This window comes from Petromyzon marinus, chromosome 2 (assembly GCF_048934315.1).
Source record: "Petromyzon marinus isolate PM22_M1 ecotype Great Lakes invasive population chromosome 2, UKy_Petmar_22M1.pri1.0, whole genome shotgun sequence".
NCBI lineage: Eukaryota > Metazoa > Chordata > Hyperoartia > Petromyzontiformes > Petromyzontidae > Petromyzon > Petromyzon marinus.
This window is the reverse complement of record NC_133668.1, coordinates 8,379,410-8,386,915: the sequence shown is the minus strand read 5'-3', so window position 1 is coordinate 8,386,915 and position 7,506 is coordinate 8,379,410. Positions and strand designations below refer to the sequence as shown.

At 49.6% G+C, this 7,506-nt stretch overlaps 1 protein-coding gene across 2 annotated transcripts in view; it reads left to right on the top strand.

The window, feature by feature from the left end:
* The first annotated feature begins 824 nt into the window (after positions 1 to 824).
* Positions 825 to 7,506, top strand: part of LOC116948345 (vitamin D3 receptor-like) — a 38,104-nt gene continuing 31,422 nt past the window's right edge. The window contains exon 1 of one of the 2 annotated variants that reach the window (XM_032964930.2): positions 825 to 1,710. The gene's annotated coding sequence lies outside the window, so the exon portion shown is untranslated. The remainder of the gene's footprint in view (positions 1,711 to 7,506) is intronic. The other variant, XM_032964950.2, reaches the window with a different exon arrangement.

The following is a 7,506-nucleotide window of genomic DNA, read 5'->3' as shown; positions in this document are numbered from 1 at the left end:
CCCCCCCCCCCCCCCCCACAAATTGACTTAAAACTTTCGTGACTGCAGGAATTCATATTCTTGGTTCTTTCGGTAAAGTGTGTTTTTTTGGTTTTTATTTTTAATTTTATTTTATTCTTATTTTAATTTTTAAAATGTTCTATCTACGTGACTTTACCGAAAGAACCAAGAATATGTACCCCCCCCCCCCACAAAGCCCCCGCCCAGCAGTATAAATTGGTACCCGCTAGTTTATCGATCCGCATGGCGCGTGTGGGGTAAAGCGTGGGTACTCAGAAACAGAATATTGTACACTTAGGCTGGAGGAATCCGATGAGATATACAGCTTTTTTGCGCAGATGTCCAGTAGTGGGCGGGTCAAACCGTTAGAACCAACAACGTAATTACACGATTCGAGTGCAACGTATAGGAAAGGCACTCCCACGTCTTCCAAAACTTCCGGTCAGCGCCGAAGAGGAGGCCAAAAATACCATCTTGGAGAGATCGTCTAGAGCTATCGCTACGGGCGGAGGCCCTTTCTACAGGCAGTGGGGTGAGCGAGCACGTACAGGGCTCCACCTTTATCTTTTCACCTTGAGCGATGATATAGATCAACATACGTAGCCTTGTGGAAAGATGATGAAGATATGAGAAGCGATAGCTTCATCGTCGTTATCGTCATGGGCATCAGCATGGTCGTGCCAACGTCAGCAGTTGCATTGCGAGAGTTTTAGCTGCAGGGAGAAATTCTTCCTAACCGTGCAACGGGAGAGCAGCGATGCTGGGGTTGGCGGCGTGCAAGGAGCGACGTCAAAACACCACCCTCCTCCTCCCTTGACCAATAACTGCAGCCGGGTGGCAAGCCAGTAAACAGCCACGCGCGGGGGAGAATGCCGCACAGAGTAACAACACACACACACGGGGAGAGACCGAGACACGCACAGACCAAGAGGGAATCACAGACGCAAGGAAATAGGAACACAGAGAGGCATAGAGATACACATACACTAGGGGGCGGTACACACGGAGGGAAAGGGACACGCGCGCACACACACGGGAGAGAGAGAGAGACACGAGGAGAGGGACATACGCACGCAGAGGAAGAGACACACAAGATACACTCATACATGAGGAGAGAGAGGGAGATTGACACGCGTACCCATGCAGGCTGGGTGTGAGCTGGTGGATACACCAATAGAGAAAGTGAACGAGAGAGAGAGAGGAAAGAGAGCGCGCTAGAGAGAAAGAGGGGAGCTCCCCGTCCGCGTGCGCAACTCAACAGCCGCTCCCTCCTCCCACGTCAACTCCAGATTGGGCGATCCGCGGTGGCTCGTCGCCGCGGTAGAGGCGATGGACGGCGGGAATTAAAACCCGGCGGGATTCGCCGTTCCCAAGCCGGAGCTGCGGACGGGAAGCCTCCGTGACATCAGCGCGACCACGAGCCGATTGTTCGAGGAACCTAACAGAGGCACGCGTTTAAGTCGGGGGTTCCTCGGTGGAAGGGGGGGGTGTAGAGGCGAGGGCGAGGAGGAGGGAGGAGGGAGGGGGGGCGATCCTCGGGCAGCAGAGACCGCATCCCTCTCGCCGCCACAGCGGACGGCCCCACCGCTTTGCTGCCTGCCGCGTGGGTCGCGACCAGCGGGGAGGCGGTCGCCGCGTCTCAAGGGGAAGGAGGAGGGCAGGGACAGCGCCGCGGGAGGTTTGCGGCACAGCGCGTGGGCGCTCTTCGCGGTAGGTCACGCCGCTGTTGGAACGACCACTGAAACATTCCGCTTGTCGTCGCTGCAGTGTGCGCGGTGGGCGCGCGCGTTATGTAACGCGCGCGTTCCCGCTGCCCTGCTGCCGTTATTGGCGATGCTCGATGCTGCGGCCCCAGGGCCTCTTACGCAGAGTGTCGGTGGCGGGGCGCGCTCGGTGCTTGCCGATGCCCTCCGAGGTCTTCAGGGATGCCACAACTTGCTCGCCGTCGTAGGAATGTGGAATTCCCACCGCTGGGCTGCGGACGGAGATGAGACGCGTCGCCAGGACGAGGCAGTGAGACGCCTTGACGGAGAGTCAGAGATTCGTTTTAGAACCAAAGGCTGGTGTTGTGATGCCTTCGTGAGAGTTTAATGGTCCAGGTCACAATGTCTTTCCACTCGGGCTGTTTTTGCCACTGCCTATTTCGACACCGTCGATACAGTAATCCTCTCGTATAAAGTGGCGGCAAATCGCGTGGATTTTGTTTTTCTATTTTGATCTTGGTACGTAGTAGACCACTGATGCGGCGTGGGAGCGGTGGCGCCGTTGTTGGCGCAACCGCGCTCTGAAACCGGCTAATTCGAGTTCAATTCCTGACCACGGTCCTCAAACCCCCCGCCCTCCGCCCCCACCCTCTCTTCACCAAGCGGGATTTGGCCAGCATGACGAAGTATGGTCAAAACCACCCACCTCCCATCAGCGACACGGTGTGGTGAGCGCTTCAATCAGCCAGTAGTGGTTTTAGGGGTGCGAATTAATATTCAACAACAACAAAGTGTCGTGATCACTGCATTGGCATTGGTGATGTAAAGCTCAGATAACAACCTGAACACATTCCTCCAGAGCACTTGCCGAAACGCAAACAGTGTAATTGGACAACGTTTCGGTCAATGGCCATTCGTGGTGGAGAGTTGAAGGGACATTTTCCGAATCGTCGCCTTATACAAAATCATGATCAGACATTATTATTATTATTATTTGTGAATTGTGATTGATACAATTTACAAAGTATGACTCTGGATACGTATGTGATGGGAAGGGTCCCTACTTTCTTGTGTGCTAGCCCCACCGCGGACGAGCGCCGAGCTCGCTCGCGAGCGTCGTGATGTTTACGCACGCGCGTCTTTGTCTACGTGCGGTGACGTGGCCCAGTCACGAAGTGCCCTGGTGACTAACCCGGTGGGGGGGGGGGGGGATTTTAAACCGTTAACAAACAACGCTGCGTCTGCTAATTTCACGGCGGACGTTAAAGACCCCGTGGCGTCACTCGCAAGAGCGGGCCAACGCATCGGCTTCGTGAGCCAATTTTTTTGCCAAAATTTTTTGCCAAATCTGAAATATCACCCGCAATAGCATCATCCATCGTCCCCTACTGCGAACGCTTGTAAGAGAGTCACGTGGCTTTCCCTGGGTAAACAAACATCATATTATTGGTTCTTTCGGTAAAGTCACGTAGAAGGGAAACAATAAAATAATAGAAAAATAGAAAACAATAAAATTCTCACGACGTTTCGACTGCAACACAAGCAATCATCATCAGGTGTGAAAACCACAACAAGAACATTTGAAAAAAGTGGCGGGTTTTTTTTAACGTTAGCACCACGGAGAGAGATTTGACAGTTTGTTCAGATGAACGAGTCAATCTATGTTCGGAAAAGAGGAGGGGGGAGCCGAAAAATAATGGATGCGGTCTGAAAACCACCTTAAGCGTGATCAATCAATTAAGACCCGAAATGGTTTATCAAATCCTTCGAATGACTGCTAAGCCAGAATGCATCTTCTCGGTTGAAATTGTCCCTGTGTTTGCATACAGTGAGGGAAGAAAGTATTTGATCCCCTGCTGATTTTGTACGTTTGCCCACTGACGAAGAAATGATCAGTCTATAATTGTAATGGTTGGTTTATTTGAACAGTGAGAGACATAATAACAACAACAAAATCCAGAAAAACGCATGTCACAAATGTTATAAATTGATTTGCATTTTAATGAGGGAAATAAGTGTTTGACCCCTCTGCAAAACATGACTTAGTACTTGGTGGCAAAACCCTTGTTGGCAATCACAGAGGTCAGACGTTTCTTGTAGTTGGCCGCCAGGTTTGCACACATCTCAGGAGGGATTTTGTCCCACTCCTCATTGCAGATCTTCTCCAAGTCATTAAGGTTTCGAGGCTGACGTTTGGCAACTCAAACATTCAGCTCCCTCCATAGATTTTCTATGGGATTAAGGTCTGGAGACTGGTTAGGCCATTCCAGGACCTTAATGTGCTTCTTCTTGAGCCACTCCTTTGTTGCCTTGGCCGTGTGCTTTGGGTCATTGTCATGGTGGAATACCCATCCACGACCCATTTTCAATGCCCTGGCTGAGGGAAGGAGGTTCTCACCCAAGATTTGACGGTACATGGCCCGGTCCATCGTCCCTTTGATGCGGTGAAGTTGTCCTGTCCCCTTAGCAGAAAAACACCCCCAAAGCATAATGTTTCTATCTCCATGTTTGACAGTGGGGAGGGTGTTCTTGGGGTCATAGGCAGCATTTTTCCTCCTCCAAACAGGGTGAGTTGAGTTGATGCCAAAAGCTCCATTTTGGCCTCATCTGACCACAACACTTTCACCCAGTTGTCCTCTGAATCATTCAGATGTTCATTGGCAAACTTCAGACGGGCATGTATATGTGCTTTCTTGAGCAGGGGGACCTTGTGGGCTATGCAGGATTTCAGTCCACGGCGTAGTGTGTTACCAATTGTTTTCTTGGTGACTATGGTCCCAGCTGCCTTGAGATCATTGACAAGATCCTCTCGTGTATTTCTGGGCTGATTCCTCACCGTTCTCATGATCATTGCAACTCCACGAGGTGAGGTCTTGCATGGAGCCTCAGGCCGAGGGAGATTGACAGTTCTTTTGTGTTTCTTCCATTTGCGAATAATCGCACCAACTGTTGTCATCTTCTCACCAAGCTGCTTGGCAGTGGTTTTGTAGCCCATTCCAGCCTTGTGTAGGTCTACAATCTTGTCCCTAACATCCTTGGAGAGCTCGTTGGTCTTGGCCATGGTGGAGAGTTTGGAATCTGATTGATTGATTGCTTCTGTGGACAGGTGTCTTTTATACAGGTAACAAGCTGAGATTAGGAGCACTCCCTTTAAGAGTGTGTTCCTAATCTCAGCTCGTTACCTGTATAAAAGACACCTGGGATCCAGAAATCTTTCTGATTGAGAGGGGGTCAAATACTTATTTCCCTCATTAAAATGCAAATCAATTGATAAAATTTTTGACATGCGTTTTTCTGGATTTTTGTTGTTGTTATTCTGTCTCTCACTGTTCAAATAAACCTACCATTATAATTATAGACTGATGATTTGTCAGTGGGCAAACGTACAAAATCAGCAGGGGATCAAATACTTTTTTTCCCTCACTGTATAGGCCTTTTTCCAATATTGATATTAATAATGATTTTGCCAATATTTTTTTAAAATAATAATCGATAAAATAAATAAATCACCCTCAAACCCGCTACCTCCCACAAGCACCAAGCATCTGGAGGTCGTAAAAGGCCATTAAATAATAAACTCCGGGGCAAAGGGAGGTTAACGACGATCTGCAAAATCTCCAGATTGCCAAAGGACCGCATGCCATGACCAGCTTGACGCTTTGGACAGTTCACAAACAAATATCCACAATCACAGGCACGGACACAGAGCACAGGGCAAATGGACATTATAACTGATATATATTTTTTTTGTACGGAAAAAGTTGAAGCTTGGCTATAAGAATAAGTCGACATTATAGACTGCATTATTCCTTATATTATTTCTTATTGTATCTTTCTATCTACGTGACTTTACCAAGAGAACCAAAGTACATGAGTTCCTGAACTAAGCACGGATCCCTGGATGCAGACAGGGAGCAAAAATTAATAAAACCCTTGAAATACCAGAGGTAACATCTAATAACATTACAAATCTTGGTTAAACATAAACCAAATAGTAATCACAAGAGATTAGACCTAGGGTAACTCAAAAGAGATACAAGAAAATAGGTCAACCACACAAAGACCAGATAATCTGTATTCCATGAAATCAGAGCCTCCCCGGCCGCCTTTGTCTTCCAACACTTTGACAAAAACACATGGTAGCCATAAATACGTATGAAAGGTGCGTCCCCTCCCTTAGCAGACACCACGAAGAGAGCGGTTGGGAGTGCAAACAAACATCAATTTGATGTAAAGCAGCCCGCCCGGGGTCACCAAGGGAAGAGGCGGGGGGGGGGGGGCAATCAGGCGCGGCCGCAGGGGGAGAGCTTGACAGAGAAAGCATCTGTTTTTTTCTCGTAAGAGACGGGCAGAGGGGAGACATTTTCAGATATAAACAGCAACACGACACACACATTTTAAGCTCGGCTAGGGACAGCTCTGCAAGGAGGAGCGCTGCGAATGACAAGAGTCTTGCAGAGGGGCAGGCTGGCTCCGGGGCATGGCCTCGAGATCAATCATGGGTGTCGTGTCTCACAGCGAGAAGGGACGACGCGTTGTTAAGAGCTGAGTTCGGCATGGACCGACAGAGTATCGCTGAAAGTTTTATTCTACACTCATTCTGATGTTTTAAGTCGCTTGCGGAATCGAGGATTGCGATAAGCTGTATCGTACTAAGCTATCAGAGTTGTGTAAGAGGTGTGCAAATACAATTTTCACGTTTTGAGAGTGAGTGATGCAGCCAGCGACGAGCAGCTCACAGCAAGAGCCCTCTTGGAAGAAGGGCGAAGAGCACGAAAATTGAGCAACGACAAAGCGCAGCCCTGAAGTAAGGGCGGGTGTCCGTGTGAAGCTGGCAGCTGCACGATCGAGGAGAGAGCAAGAGAAATGAGAGAGAAAGAGTGCCGAGCGACGACAAGCAATCAACCTGGAGAGAGGGCGGAAAGCGCCAAGCATCGACCAAGCCAGCATCACAGAGAACCAGCTCCACCGAGCGAGGGTGTCTGCCACCAGCGAACGAGCTGCACGCGCAATCGAGCATCGCCAGAGAGAGAGACGGAGCAGGAGAGAGAGCGCAGCAGCGCCACCAGCGCCACCAAGCAAGGGAGACAGCTGCCAGCGGACAAGCGTTGTGCCAACTCGGCTCATCCAGCAGGGGAAAGAGCCTGACCAGCCGCCCGTGAGCAAGAGTGTCAGCGCCAGCGAGCGCGCCGTGGGTTCGACCCACACACACACAGCGACCAGCACTGGCTGGGAACCAAGACAAGAGTGAGGAACTGCAGCCAGCAGACGAGCTGCTCTACCATGACGTTCCCTCCTACTATACACGGAGTGCTAAAAAAAAGTGGAAGCGACGTGCTGCTCACGGTGAATCTGATGCCTTACGAAGAGTCTACACAGTTCATCCCAACAATCAGGAGTGCTACTTTCTCCGAATGCTTCTCCATTTTGTCAAACGGCCCAAATCTTTCCAAGACCTCAAAACAGTGGAAGGAGTTGTCTGTCAAACATACAGGGAAGCTTGCAGTCTTCGTGGAATTCTTGAGGATGATCAGCATCTTGATAAAACTATGACAGAAGCTTCTGTTAGTCAGTCCTCTTCCCAACTAAGATTGCAGCCCATCTAACCCCATGAGCTCAACGAGAAAATCCAAACCTCGACGTCAACTTTTCTGATGTCATCTTCAAACAGGGCCTCATCCTCCTTGAGGACAAACTGCACTCCATTTGTGGAAAAGACCTCATGTCTATAGGACTACCAACACCTATCAGGGACAACGTGCATGCCCTTGCTCAAGAGATTGTAAGTGAAATATCATATGAT